We start from the raw sequence: 15,000 nt of genomic DNA, 5'->3' as shown, positions 1-15,000 counted from the left end.
AAAAAAAGGCATATTCTTTTCCTCCCCTACCATCTTCTCTCTACGCTCAATCAGCAGCTTCTTCTGTAGCGAAACCCAAGAGAAGGAGAGAGGTCATTAATGAATCTTATGGAGAATTTGGAAGGAGAAAAAGAATCTCTTTGGGGAACTGCTTTTGCATTTGTCCTTTTCATCTTTATGAACCTCTTTGACTCAAGGGGATAGTCCTATTCATTGTGACAATAGTCAGAATCCCTTTGTCCTTCCACCCAATCTATCATTCATGATTTCCCACTGTCCTCTCTTTCCCTAGCTGTCTATAATATCAACTGGAGAAAATCTTTGCAAGAAGACATTCAAATGGTGGGTTAAAAGGCAAGGCTTCTGACAAAAGGTGGTGTTTCTGCTGTGACTTGGAGGAAGTCAGGGAATCCAGGAGGCAGAGATGAGGAAGGAGAGAATTGCAGGCATGAGGGACCACTATTGAAAATGCACAAGAGATAAGAGAGGGAATACCTCATGTGAAAAGCAGCAATGAGACTAGTGTCACTGAATTTGAGAGTATATTGAGATGGGATAGAAGATGGAAAAAGACTGGAAAGAGGATAGATTAGAGAGGGTCTTGGTTGATGGGCTTTGAGGGTTATAGTGGCAATGTGATCTGACAAACTCTAGTCCTATTTCTGCCACTTCCTAGACCTGTGCCATTGGGAGGTTCTGCAAGTAGGGAGTTCTTACTTCAGTTTTCACTGGATTCTGTAGTGAGTAGGAAGAAATAAGGATTAAACATGTAGTAGAGGGAGTGAGAGGAAGGAGGGGAAAAATTGGAAAGAGGGGAACAACTGTTGTTGAAAAATTAACCCATGCATATGTTTTGTAAATAAAATAAATAAGAAAAAAAATGAAAAAAAGGGTTAAAGAGGTTAGAAAAGTAGGGGGCAGTTTGTGAAGGGCTTTGAATGCTACACAAAATTTTATCTTTGATCATAAAGGGCATAGGGAGTCACTGAAGTTTATTGAGTTGGGGGTTGGGGAAGTGACATAGATCTGTGCTTTGGAAAGATTAATTGGGCAGATGACCAGAAGAAGGACCACAGTGAAAAGAAACTTTGATCATTAAGCTATTTCTAGACGAGATGAAGAGTATTTGCCTCAGGATATTAGCAATACCAGATGTCAGAAGGCTGCATATGAAGGAACTATTACAATGCCAAAAACCAGCTGGACAAGATTAATAGTTGAGGTGTGGGGGTGAAAGAGAGTGAGAATTCTATGATCACATCTAGGTTTTCAATCTGGTTAACTAGCAGTATAAATAGTACCCTCAACAGTACTAGGAATGTTTAAAAGGTGGAAGTTCTGTGAAGCAGGGTTATGAGTTGAGTTTGGGGTATGTTGAATTCAAGATGTGTATAGAAAATCCCCTTTGAGATGTCCAGGAGGCAGTTGAGGATGGGAATTCTGAAGGTTAGTAGTAGTACTTCTGAAGGAGTAGATTTGAGAATCATCAGTTTAGAGATTCTCTTTCAATTAACTAGAGATGATGGGATCATCAAGTGAAAAGAATTCATTGGAAAAGAGAAGAGGCCCCAAGGACAAAGCCCTAGGAACACATTCACTAATGTTTAGTGAGTATGTCCTGGGCAAAGATCCAATAAAGAGGGAGAATGAGAAGAAACAGTCTAACAGGTAAGATAGAATGGTGCCATAGTGGTGAGACTAGAAAAAAGTATTTAGGAGTAGAGAGTGTTTGGAGGTGTCAGAGCTTACAGAGAGGTCAGGAAGCTTTTAAGGATTGTGAAATGGGCATAGGTTCTGGCAATGAAGTGATGTGTTAATTGGTATTAACTTTGGAGGGAGTGGTTTCAGTTAAATAGTGAGGTCAGAAATTTCCCTGCAGACACTTTAGAAGAGAGTGAAAGGAAATGGGAGAATTGATTCTAGTTGGCTTTCTCTGGGTGTTGAATCACAAAGGGCCAGAGGAAAAAAAAAGAGATGATAGCTATCTGGGAAGGTAGCTAACTGGAAACAAGGGATTCCAGTTAAGGAGAGGGTGACATAGCCATGCTTGTGGTCAGTAAAATGAGTGAGTGGAAAAGCAGAGAAGGTGACACTCTGGAGAAGATGGACTAGAAAGAGATCCTTTGCATATATGGAGGGAGATTTGTTTGCAAGCCCCATGAGCATGTCAAACATGAAAGGCACATTTGGAGTCAGTATAGAAGGTCCCTCTCTAAAATTTCTCCAATTTTAAAGCTTAGACAATGAGTTTGGCCCTCTGTGCAAAGGTCTCTGGGGAAGCAATTTAGCCTCCAAAGTACCATTGAGGCTCATCTTGGAATCACCTACCTTTCTATTCCACATCTTCAAAAAACTGGATCCATCAGTAAACCATTCAGTATCTGAATTGTTGAGAGGAACATTTTTCAAGTCAGATCAACTAGAGTAGACTAAAGTTTCCTCACAACTACGAACAATGTCACTGGACTGCGTGGTATCAGGAAGCAAGATGGCAGGGTGGAGAGAGTGTGACACATCCAGAGATAAATTGGGAATGTCTAGCAATAGATCCTGATATTTGATTAGCCTTCTGCTAGCCAGCAGATGGCCTTTAGCTTTTAGAATGCTCTGAATCCAATGGGTAAAAACTTATTTTTAACTGTTGTCCAAAACTCACAAAGCTTCCTCCATTTGAAGGGTCTGGGGGATTTGAAGCCCCATGGCTAAGTTCTGCAACTCCTGGGAGTTGCTGGGGCATGTCTAGGGCAGTCTAATCAATTATTTTTCAATTTTTAATTTTCCCTCTTGTTCTATCACTAAATGACAATTTACTTTTATTATTTTTTGCATTATTGTATCAAGGTCACAGCTTTTAGATAGTCCGATTATTACTAGAATTTTTCTTTTTGTTTTGTTTTTCAGATTTTTTTTTTTTTTTTTTTTTTTTTTTTTTTTTTTTTTTTTTTGCTGAGGAAGTTGAGGTTAAGTGACTTGCCAGAGTCACACAGTCAGGAAAAGTTAAGTGTCTGAGGTCAGATTTGAACTCAGGTCCTCCTGACTTCAGGGCTGGTACTCTATCCACTGCACCACCTAGCAGCCCCTATTGCTTTTATGTTTCATTTTCTGTTCTATTTTGTCATTTTTCATATTGATATTTTTAATTCTCTTATTGTTTCACTGGCTTTCCTTTATCTAATTCTCTTTTTCAAAAAGTTGTTTTGTTAAGTCTCCGTCTCTTTTTTTACTTGGTTAACTTCCCCCCTTTCCCCCAATCTTGTGCTCAATACAGAGCTTGACCCAAAATAGATAATGAATAAATGTTTAATTGACTGATTTTTCCCCGAATTCTGCCCTCTTCTGAAATTTTCTATTCCTGTGCCCCCACTTTTCCTCACTCACATGTCTATCAACCTTATGGTCCTTTACACCTCCCCTAAATTATTGTAATAACCTACATGTTCATTCATTGTTCTTTACTTTCTATATACTCAGTATTTGGAATATTCTGATTTATTATAAATTTGTTGTTCTGTTAGAATGAAATTGTTTTTGTTATTGTTTTTTGTATCTCCATCATTTAGTACAGTGGATGACAGAAGAAGAAGTGCTTACTAAATGCCTGTGGATTAATTGATGAATTTCTCTTGTGAAATATCTAATTTCTTCTCCCCATTCAGCTATTAAAGGATTTCCTGGGGGAATGGATATCTTAAGAAATGAGTGCTAAGAATTCTAGTTCCAATAACTACCCCATCCTCCCAAGAAAGGAGTAGAAGCCCAAGAAGGCCCTAATTGTTTCCAGCCTAGAACATTTATTTTTGTAAATCCAGTTATCTTCTTCCTGGGTTTTTCTTTTCAATACTGAGCTAATATTTCTTTACTTTAGAGCCAGCCCCAACACAATTGATTAAAGCGGTCAGTTCCTTCCTTCAGGTCCCTTTATTTCCTCCTTTCTCCATCCCATCTTGCCTCTCCTCATCATTAAAAGTAATCCCAAGAGAGTGACTGAGAAACTCACTTATATGATAAAATAGAGGGGAGGAAAGAGCTATCTTCTTAGTAACATTGTAGCAAAGTGTCAGTAAAGAGGATGAATCTCTATAGATAGTTTATTTATTTGCTGTGCTTTCAAATGGCATTTTCTTAGGGCACTTCTCAAATCACAAAATGTTTTAGAGTAGACCCAACATTCTTTGCGTCTTCACAACATCCTACATTCTTTCCAGGCTCATTACTTCAGTCACTCCCATCCATGCTTCTTGTTTCCCCAAGGAGGTCTCCAAGAGACAAGGTCTGGGTAATGACTAAAGTGTGGGCCTGAAGGTCCAGAATGAGAGAACTTGAAAAATTTGACAATAGTCCTACTTTGGACAAGCCTTTCTTAACCTTTTCAGTGCCTTTCAGTAAACCAGCTCGATAACAAGAAATAACAGATCCGGTACCAATCTGCAGTGAGGAAGGGATTTCCTATACCTCTAGGTAGAATGAACAACTCTGCCCACTTTCCAATTAAAGAAGAGAGAATGCTTTTAGATTTAAGATTACAGATTTTTTTTTAATTTAAAGAATGGTTTGGAGAAAGGTGAGAGAAGCTTCACTAGATGTCAGAGGATCCACAACACACACACAAAAGTAAGAAGTTTGATGCCAGTCTGTTATGGGAGCATCCTGCTAGTGGTTACTGGGGATTTACTTCTGACCAGCAGAATGGATCCCTTCATGTGAAAGGATGATAATACAAAGAGACTGGGAAGCAGTTCCATTCTTTGATGTCCCTCTTCTTCCCTCTTGCCTTCCATTTATTTCATTCCCAATTTATAGGCAATATCTGTAAAGGCTGATTTCCAATTCCTTCAAGTGTGTTATGATTCACAGCTGGGGGGCTTTTGGAGAACCGACCCACCCCTTAATGGTACAGTCCCCTTTACCATTTCTGGGTTTCACACTTAGGCGTCTGCCTCAACACCAGTCTTCCCCATCTCATCTCATGCTAAGGGGATCCACAACTCTCCCATGGTTCATTTTAACTGGGGAGGGAGCTTGCTTGAAAGTTTTAAGCAATTAGCACTAGAGGCAATCTTAGATTCACATCAGGGAGGAAGAAAATAAAACATCTGTCGTCTGCACTATGCTAAATGGCCTTTGTGGATATCCTATCTCATTTGTTTCTTACAACTCTGGGAGGTAGAGTGCTCTTATCCTACTTTTACAGTTGGATAAACTGAGGCAAATGGGTTAAATGATTGGCCTCAGCTATATTTTGAGATTGAATTTGAACTTTGGTCATTACTCCCAGGATCATTTTTCCTCTTCATTTAACAGAATAATAACTTATTAGGAATAAGAACAAAAATCCATTTTGTAATTAGCAGAGGCTCAGGTGGTTTGTGTTATCTCCCTAGAGTCGTTATCTCAAGATAACAATTGTATTCTAGTTGCTTCTCCATTGAGGATAGAGGAAGAAGCATTTCTTTCATTTCCCATTGCTGTAACAAGGAATGTCTTTCACATTCAATTGTAGAGAAAATTTCCTCCAGAACAGCATACCCCACAGATAGACAAACTTTCTCATTCCCCCTTCTACACATATTCTGGTATCCCCACACCCACAAAAGTAACTACCATGAAGCCTCTCATCTATAAGGACTTCTAGAAGAGGAAGCAGGCAGCACCTTAGCTGGTCAAGTTCCAGTCTGTGCTGGATTCTCTATGGCTACCAGCTTCCTTATTAAGGAAGGCATTCCCCAACGAAAATAAAATCCAATATGATATTTAAAATAACACTTTTTTCTTCTCTCAATCTTTGTACCTGTGTCTCCAGCTCTCTTACTATCTCTTTGTCTTAGTTTATTCCTGTCTCTTCTTTCTTCCCCCTTTCTCCCTACTTCCACTCTTCTGCTCACTTTCCTTTTTTTGTTCCTTTTCCCTCTCCTCCTTCTTTGTCTCTCTCTCTCTCTGGTTATCACTGTGTCTATCTTTTTTCTCTCAATCTCAATCAGGTGAAGAGGGTGAAACTGACAAAGGGAGAAGAGGAGCTCTCAATGACTCGTCTACTTTTTAGAAAAATAGAGGAGGTGGAACCATGGAAAGTGTCAGGAAGGATGTAAAACTTAAGAAGAATTGCCTTGGGCAGTGAGTTCATTTAAGAAGTATCAAAAGTCTGCCTTGTAGCAGTGAAGGTCCAGACAAGATTATAAAAGAACAAATCTATAGTAGACCAGTTAGCACAGTTTCATAATCTAATTTAATCAAATCAATCCAAATTAAAATGTGTATAAAAAGGGGAAAAAAGATTCTCCTAAATTCCTAAAATTTAAAAAATGACACAAGATGACACACATTTTGAAGTCACATGAAACATTTCATTTAAAAATATAAAAACAAATATTTTTGTCTTCCTTGACAATCTGAGAAAAAAAAAAAAAAAAAAAAAAAAAAAAAACCAAGATCTTAGAAGTTCTGCTTGGAGTTTGTGATTGGATGCACTCATAATAAAAGGGGTGGTAAAAACTTGTATCCTGAGGGTCAATGGACATTTTAGACCTTCCCTTTTGGTCTTGATTTTTTGATACTGAGACCTGGTGGTCATTTTCAGGGTAATTTCCAGTCACTTTTTGCTTTCTATCAATACTTATAGGAGTTTGGAGCTTTGGATTTGGGATTCCAGGAGCACTGAAATGAAGCTAGAGGTATCATCCCCCAAACTCAGAATTAAGAGGTACTTAGACTAATACTTCTCACTTAAAAATGAATAGTCAAAGAAAACTGCAACCCTAAAAATTTCCTGTGTGAAGAGAGAATACCAGAGTTCATCTTCAGAGGACAGTGAAAGAAAAAAAAAAGCCTCTTCTACCTAGAATAACATTAAATGGCTACCTACCCAGAAAGAATTTATAGGAGAACTTAAAAAGTCCATGGGCTATTTAAGTCATAATAGAGAGATCCCCAAATTGGAATCTTACCCATAGAGAGGATACTCTGTCTACCCACGAGCACTTGATAGTCTTCTATTTCATTAAATATTTGTGTGGAAGGAATTTTGTAGTTGTGTTCATATAGTTCCTGACTTTGCTTTAGCAGGTAGACTCCAAACTATTTTATATTATCTATAGTTACTTTAAATGTAATTTCCCTTTGTATCTCTTGTAATCTCTTGGATATTGATGGTATGTAAAAATGCTGATTTATGTGGATTTATTTTGTATCCTACAACCTTGCTAAAATTGTGAATTGTGTCAAGTAGTTTAGTTATTCTTTAGGATTCTCTAGGTACAATTCTCTAAATACACCATCATATTTGCAAAGTGTGATAATTTGGTTTCCTCATTACCTACTCTTAATTCCTTTTAATCTCTTTTTAATACAATATTGAATAGTAATGGTGATAGTGGGCAACCTTGCTTCACTCCTGATCTTAATGGTTCTAGTTTATCCCTATTACATCTGATGGTTGCTGATGACTTTAAATAGATGCTATTGATAATTTTAAGGAAAACTTCTTTAATGAAAACTCCATTCCTATACTCTATTTTTAATGGGTGCTGGATTTTGTCAGATGCTTTTTCTGCATCAATAGATATTAGTTTGGTTATTGATATAGTCAATTATCTAATAATGAACCAGCCCCCCATTGCTATTATAAAACCCACTTGGTCATAGTGTATTATCTTGGTGATAATTTGCTGTAATCTCTTTTTGCTAATTTTTTTTGCATCAATATTCATTAGGGAAATTGGTCTGTAATTTTTTTTTTTGCTCTTCCTGGTTTTAGTTATCAGTGCCACATTTGTGTCATAAAAGGGATTTGACAATACTCCCTTCTTTACCTATTTTTCCCAAAGAGTTTGCATGATATTGGAATTAAGTGTTCTTTAAATGTTTGATAGATGATAGAATTCACATGTAAATCCACTGGCTTTGGACTATTTAAATTTTCTCTGTCAATCTGGGCAATCTATATTTTTGTAAATATTCATTTCACTTAGATTATCATTTATTGGCATACAGTTGGGGAAAATAGCTCCTAATTATTGCTTCAATTTCCTCTTCATTGGTGGAAGGTTCTTTTTCATGTTTGATAGTTTTAGTTGCACACTCAATTCAACTTTTTTTTATTTTATGCAGTAAGCATCTAAAATTTTATATGTTGTCTCATTATTCTCTTGAATAAAATTATCAATTGTTTCTATGATTTGGTTCAGTCACTAGTTTCCAGTTAATTTTTGGTCTATTTTCCCCCTCTTTATTACATGTGATTCTTGAAATTAATTTGTATAGATGGTATCTGAAAAAGATGTTTCAGAAAGTAGTGAATTCCTGGAATTAAGTCTATAGTCTCATTCTTGCCAGTCTCCTTAATGATCTCAAAATTTCCAGGATCTAAGATGTTTTTAGCAGATTAGCAGATCTACATCTTTAAGTAACTAGCTTTCAATGTGGCCAAGTTGGAACTACAGTTTTCTCTACTTTAAAGTGCAAGTCCTTTCTACTGTTCTAAGTGAATCCTAATATTAAAAAAAAATTAGAGATGTACAGTGACACCAAATGCAAAATTTATTTTAAAATATTAATTTAAATGGAAATGAGACCTATTGTTGGCCTTGAGCTTTGATTGATAACAGTATATAAGAAAATTGGCCTCCTGATTTTTGAGACCTTATAGCCAAACTAGTCTCTGTGTGTATGTTATCTATAGAGGGTCTCACCTCAAAATGGATGAGGTAAAAGCTAGACTTTGCCTCTATGGGTCCCCAAATGTTGAGGTTAGAAGCTGAACACTCCAAAATGTTGGGGTTCTGGGCTGCTGTCATGAGATGTCTTAAAAAGATATGTTAGACCATCTTCAAATCAAGAAGCAATGTTAGACCATCTTCAAATCAAGAAGCAAAAGTGCCACTGGTAACTTCTCTTGGAATCCAATTGAAGTGAAGCACGCATAGTGCCTTTTTAGAGCACGCACTAACCTTAGTAAAAATTTAAGGTATTGGGGCAACTAATCAAATCTGGTCTCACTTAGTGAGTGAAATGCCTAATCTAAATAGTAAAATAAATCACTGATATGTCTTAGTTTCCTAGTTTGAATTTTATGAATTACCACTATGCTCATGCCTCACTTCCAAGGATGCCTCCGAATAAGCTAATTTTTATAGCTTAGAAGTTAATTCCAGTTAGTGTTGATTGCCCTTGCAGATGCAGCATCGGCCCCAGCACAACCTAAAACAACTGTCTCCCCTTTGCCTTAAGAGCTGACCTCAACCTTTAAAGGCAAATCATCTCCAGATTATGTGTTGATCCTCATTTCACAAGGCTCTCTTGGAAATATCACATCAACTTCAAAAACAGATAAACTAAAATAAAGGTTACTCTGTGTGTGTGTGTGTGTGTGTGTGTATTACTAAGGCAACACCTTTAGAGTCAGAAAGTTCAGACAAGGCAGTCTAAAGATCACCTGCAGTCATGGCATAATATTCCTGAGATTATAAATCATATCATTTCCCCTTTTATTAGGAGATCACAATCACATCATTCTCTCCTCAACTGTATTGAGACAAAACCAAGTCAAGATTTCAATCACATACCTCTGAAGTAAAATGGAAATAAGCAGTAATTAAGACAATGTAATTAGAACAATCACATTAAACTCCAGAAATGAAATATGAGAAGACACAGCTGTGCCTACTGACTTCTGAAGTAGAAGCTTCACAAATAAAAAGCAATGGTTTTTATATATATTGGTCCATTTTGTTGAACTTTTCTCTGTATTTTAAAAATGTCTTACGATTCTTTGTAGGGGGAAAAGGAAGAAATCTAAAATGATTTAATTTTTTTTACAAGGAAAACTTTTGAATTTAGGTTTATCAGAGGGATGTGATTCCAGAACTGCTACGGGTGAAGGTCTGTGTTTGGGCATATGCTTTCCTTAAGGTGTGATGCTTCTGGCTCAACTTCTCAATTGGGTTCCTTTGACTAGGAATGTTTTCCACTTGGAATTGTTACTCCATGACTGGTGTTCAACTGTCTCATATCTGAAGTCAAACAGAGGTAAGGATATTTATTCGGCTGTATATGTGTCTTTAGGCTTCAGTCTGAAGGATCAGTTTGCTGCTATTATAATCATGATTCTGTTTTCCTCTTGTAGAAAATTTCTAAAAGCAGAGCAAATGGTCAGTTAAAGCCACAATCTGAAAATATCATCTTCAACAATTAAGTCAGCTGATGCTGTCTATAGGAAGATCATCCTTCATTGCTTCTGTTGATACAAACTGTGGTTCTTGACTTTTTGTGGCTATTGAAACTAATTAAAACATCTTCCCTAATGTGAAGAGAATTTTAATGTGATCAGTTTTCTTTGAACATAATTTATGGAATATTTTGTGTTACATCAATGAAAAATTTTACCCGTATGTTATTAGATTTGTACTTTGTGCCACAAAGAGAGGATCCCCATTAATCCATTACTCCCCAGCCACCCAATTCTTATATTTTATATTTTGTCTCATAAAGGGCCTTTACAAAACAAATATTCTCTTTGCATCTCATTTTATACATGCTCAGGCCAGTTACTAATTCCAGGGACAAGCCAACAGAAATTTCTTTACATTAAGCCACAGAGAATTTCCTCCAATCTCTTGCAAAACATTAGTCAAAAGCCAAGAGAAAAACCATTATGTTGGTCAAGTTGCACATTTTGTGCCCAAGTGAATCCTGACAGTGCTATTAAACCCCTCTTCAGAGGAGAAGTACCTATCCAGAAGACTGGCAAATAGACTTTCCACATATATCTTATGTGGGGGATTTCAAATTACAGAGTGACAGTGGCTCAGCCTTCATGTTTGATTAATACATATGCTGGTATTTGTCAGAATTTGCTTCATTCAGTCTAGCAGTACAGAGATGCAGACTTATCTTCCAATAACCATTCCACATTGAGAAATGAACTTGGTGTATGAATGGTATATTGTGTGTTCATCATCAATATTTAGGGAAACTGGATTCTCTCCCTTTTTCCTACACTTTTTCTTTTTGAAAACATGCATGGCTAATTCTGAGACATTAACTTATTGTCAATTCCCACCCCCTTTCCCCTTCCCCTAGTTGACAAGTTGTCCAATATACATACACAAGAAAAATCACATCAAACCAGAAAAAATGAGAAAAGAAAATGCAAGCAACAAAAAGAATGAAAACACTATGTGATGATCAATTTTTTTGTCCTTTTAATGACACACTCCAAGGATGAGGACTCTGCTCTTAGTGCTCTTTCCAGCTCTCCCTAAGCCTACTTTGTAGGCTCTCACCAGTGGGGGATAACGAGGATACTTTTCTCAGTACCATGAGCCTTCTTTCTCATTTGGATATTTCTGAAGGCCCTATCAAAAGAAATACCTGATTAGAGGACCCCTCAGCCTGTCATCTTCTATACCAAATGCTTATTTAAAATTCTTTGGCACATGCATATGTCCCCTTGGTCACTCAAACAACTACTTTACCAGGTATTTATAATACTATCCCTAATGCTCTTCACCTTAAGATTTATTTTCTCTAGGCTCTAGCTAATTCACTTTCAAGTAATGGCCAATACTGGGTACTGGTTCTGAGACTCAGCAGCATTCTGCTTCAACCAGCTTCTGGGTCCTCCATCTCATCACCCGTCTAAATGTAAGACAGGTCCAGTTCCAAGCCCACTCCCAGCTTGAAGCAATTACAGAAGATCAACAATTTTTATTAGATGAAGGGACCCAAACACTGGGCCCCAGACTAGCTTATGATGTTTTCTAAAATCAGCTTTAGAAATGTTTAAACTTGCTGAGAACACAGAAGGAACCTTTGCCCTGTAAACTGTTCATTGGACCAGGAAACCAATTTGAACATTAGTATGTTAGACTTGTCAGGTTCACAGAAATAACACTTGCCCCATAAATTTGTTCCTTGCCTGTTTTTTTACTGAATTTTGTGATGCAGCAAATATCTGAAGCTAACATGAATTAGAATCAAATTTTTGGTAAAAAAGCTTTGTTTCCCCTTGACCGTAGTTTCTAAGTAGATGCCAAGGCTATTTGGACCTCCCACTTTGACAAAGCTTTGACTTAAAAAGAGAATGCTGCGAGTGTTCTCACTCTAACAGAACCAAATGCTCTTGCAGCACCCCCAAACCTCTTGTACCTATCCATGAGAAGACAGATAGCCTTTACTTATAGATCCCATTAAAGAGGTTTTAAAATTACTCTAGGTTTTTGTTGGCCTGTTTGCCAATGGGGTAAACTGAACAAGCTCAGAATAATGTTTTACTTATATCTTGTTCTAGCCTGCACATCTCTTTGCACAGTGACAGAGGTCTAGCCTTTACTTCACAAATGGTGGTTGAGAATTAATTGTCAATGCCATTTTGCCTGGAATCTTTGGTCTTGGGGAAAGGTGGAAAAAATCAATCCCTTCCAGGAAGTCCTCACTAGGGTGTGCCAGAAGACTTCCAAGGACAATGTAAAAAACCTACTTAAGAGTCTGTATTGCATTTTGTTAGAACATTAAGCTCAGCTCCTTTACCTTTAAACATTTTCAGAACATCAACTTATCACTCAGATTGTCCTAGAGCTTGGAAGGCCCCTTCTGACTATGGATGAACATTTCTCCAAACCAGCAGATGTTCATCCCCAGACAGTCATACCAGTAAATCTGGGGGACCTAGTATACTTGAAATTTTTTTTGGAAGGCTCAAAGTGCTTATCCACTGGACATAAAACTGAAAGGATCACATCAGGTCATTTTAACCATTCCACCTGCTATTAACCTCAGAGGCCTTCCCAGCTGTGCTCAAATTTTTATAATCCAACATGCTACTCCTGTTACCTCTGCTTCTCCAATATTCCTGATTATTCATATGAATCCAGAAAAGTCTTGAAAACTACCATTTTCCAGGGCTCTTGGCCACACTGGAAATGTATTGCATGGAAGTGGGCGAGCTAGTTTTGTGTTCTCATTTTCCTCCTTTGCCTTTTTACGTGTTACTTTCCTCTCTCTCCAAGCTAATTACTTCCTCCTACACTACAGTGCTGATCCTAGAAAAGATTGGGTAGACATGAGACAATTCACAAAAAACCTCATGTTCCCCCTCCCAAAGTTTTCCTCTGGCTATTGTCCCTATTGACCCCCATACTCACCCCAATTTTAATTATTCTTTTCCTACTCAGTTTTGTCCCTGCATTTTTAAAATAGCTTTTTATTTTTTCAAATACATGCAAAGATAGTTTTCAACATTCACCTTAGCAAAATCTTGTGTTCCAAATTTTTTCTCCCTTCTGAAGGCATCAAGCAATCCATTACAGGTTAAACATGTGTAATTAATTCTTCTAAATATATTTCTATATTTGTCAAGCTGCACCAAGAAAAATCAAATCAAAAGGTGACAAAAACACAAAAACAAAGTTAAAAAATCCTGTGCTTTGATTCATCTTTAGTCTCCATAGTTCTCTCTCTGAATGACAGATATCTATTGGAATTGCCTTGGATCACAGCATTACTGAAAAGACATTCCTCACAGTTGTTCATTACTTAATCTTGTTTCTTTACTTAGTATCAACTCATGCAAGTCTTTCTAGACTTTTCTGAAGTTTGAGTCATTTCTTCTGGAAAAATAGTATTCTATTATATTCTGGCCTCTGCATTTTTTTAACCAAAGTGGTGAACTTGATTTCTTCTAAGTTTGGTATCCATCCTCTATCTGATCCAGAGACCCAGCACTGCATGGAAGCCCTTGCCACCCTCTTTTAAGTGTGGCTTCCTGATGTTCCTGAGATAAAGGGGGTAATGGTGGCTCAGCCATTCCTCTGAGAACAGCCACATTCAGGTGCAGCATAGCCAAGGGAAGGGCACATGAGCATTTGGACAATTCACAACTTTCATTGGCCATACAAAATTCTCAACTTATAGAACTCAAGCAGTGGTAGGTGATTGTACCTAACTTTTAGCTCATCATTGCCTGTGGTTGCCTTAGCAAATGATTTTGCTGGCCTTATACATCTTGGGGATTAGATGAACCCTGAAGCTATGTGTTCCCCCAATATCTGCTCCGTAGTTGTTGGTGAGGTCTGGGGTTCAGTTTAGAATCACCTGAGTGATGAGGGCCCAGGCTAAGTGTCTGACAGATGGTATGGAAGACTCAAGGACCCAAGGGTTGGCAGCTTGCCAAGCCTCTGTTAGCAGTCTGAGATTCCAGGCTCACTCACAGGGTATAATGCAATCAATCCAGTTGATCCCAATTAAAATCTATTTAAAAAGGGAAAAAAAAAAAAAAAAAACAACTTTTCTCCTATATTATTCTTTCTCTACATAAAACTTAAAAATAACATGGACGATGAGACATACAGTTTTGAAGTTTTAGGAAAAAAAGTGTCCAGTGTCTTTGCATTTTTTCATCAAATGAAGCGGGGATCCAGGGACCAAGGCTGGGTGGAACCTCGCTAGCGGTGCTGCTTGCAAAAGGCAGGTCCTCATCTTGTAGGAAGGGAGGATGCTGCTTCTTGGTAATACTTTTCAAGTGACCTTTAAATTCTGTAAAAAGAGCTGGGAAGGTCAGCAATTTCTGACTAATTTATAAGCATTTGCCCTGAAAGGTCCTTTTGCCTGGGGACAATCTCAGGAAGATGCTCAGGACCTGAAGGATTCCTTGCCAGGAGGGAGTTGTAAATTGGAAAGGCAGGTTGGCTTCTGAGGCTGAGTGCAGAGGCATTGCATTTGGTGGACAATTTTAAGGGCAGCGCAGGCAGCGCAGTTTCCTTTCTGTCCAGTCTCTGATGGAAGGGCAGGGCTAGGATGGCTTCCTGATGCTCCTGGGGTTGAAGGGGAGGTAATGGTTCAGCCATTATTCTGGGAACAGCCAGAGTAGGTACAGCAGGTATTGAAGCCATGAGGCAGGTAAAAGCGCCCTCTTGTCACAGGTGTAAGGCACTGATCTGGCATTAAGTTCAGCTTTGCAGTGGAAAGGGGACACCTGCTCAGTGCTGGACAGAGGGTCTCATTCACACA

At 37.9% G+C, this 15,000-nt stretch overlaps 2 long non-coding RNA genes across 4 annotated transcripts in view; one reads left to right on the top strand and one right to left on the bottom strand.

Annotated features, from left to right (window-relative positions):
* Window positions 1–10,306, top strand: part of LOC141561660 (uncharacterized) — a 42,807-nt gene extending 32,501 nt beyond the window's left edge. The window contains exons 2-4 of one of the 3 annotated variants that reach the window (XR_012488109.1): window positions 6,617–6,697; window positions 9,832–10,020; window positions 10,118–10,306. This is a non-coding gene — a long non-coding RNA (uncharacterized LOC141561660). Of the gene's footprint in view, window positions 1–6,616; window positions 6,698–9,813; window positions 10,021–10,117 lie in introns of all 3 variants that reach the window. The other 2 variants (XR_012488107.1, XR_012488108.1) reach the window with 2 other exon arrangements.
* Window positions 10,307–11,172: 866 nt separating this feature from the next.
* Window positions 11,173–14,982, bottom strand: LOC141561661 (uncharacterized). The gene is made up of 2 exons (XR_012488110.1): window positions 13,238–14,982; window positions 11,173–11,348 (listed from the first exon to the last, which is right to left on the bottom strand). It is a non-coding gene; the product is annotated as an uncharacterized LOC141561661 (long non-coding RNA).
* Window positions 14,983–15,000: the final 18 nt, after the last annotated feature.

The sequence above is a fragment of the Sminthopsis crassicaudata genome, chromosome 3 (genome assembly GCF_048593235.1).
Source record: "Sminthopsis crassicaudata isolate SCR6 chromosome 3, ASM4859323v1, whole genome shotgun sequence".
Lineage (NCBI taxonomy): Eukaryota > Metazoa > Chordata > Mammalia > Dasyuromorphia > Dasyuridae > Sminthopsis > Sminthopsis crassicaudata.
This window is presented reverse-complemented; position numbering and strand designations above follow the sequence as displayed.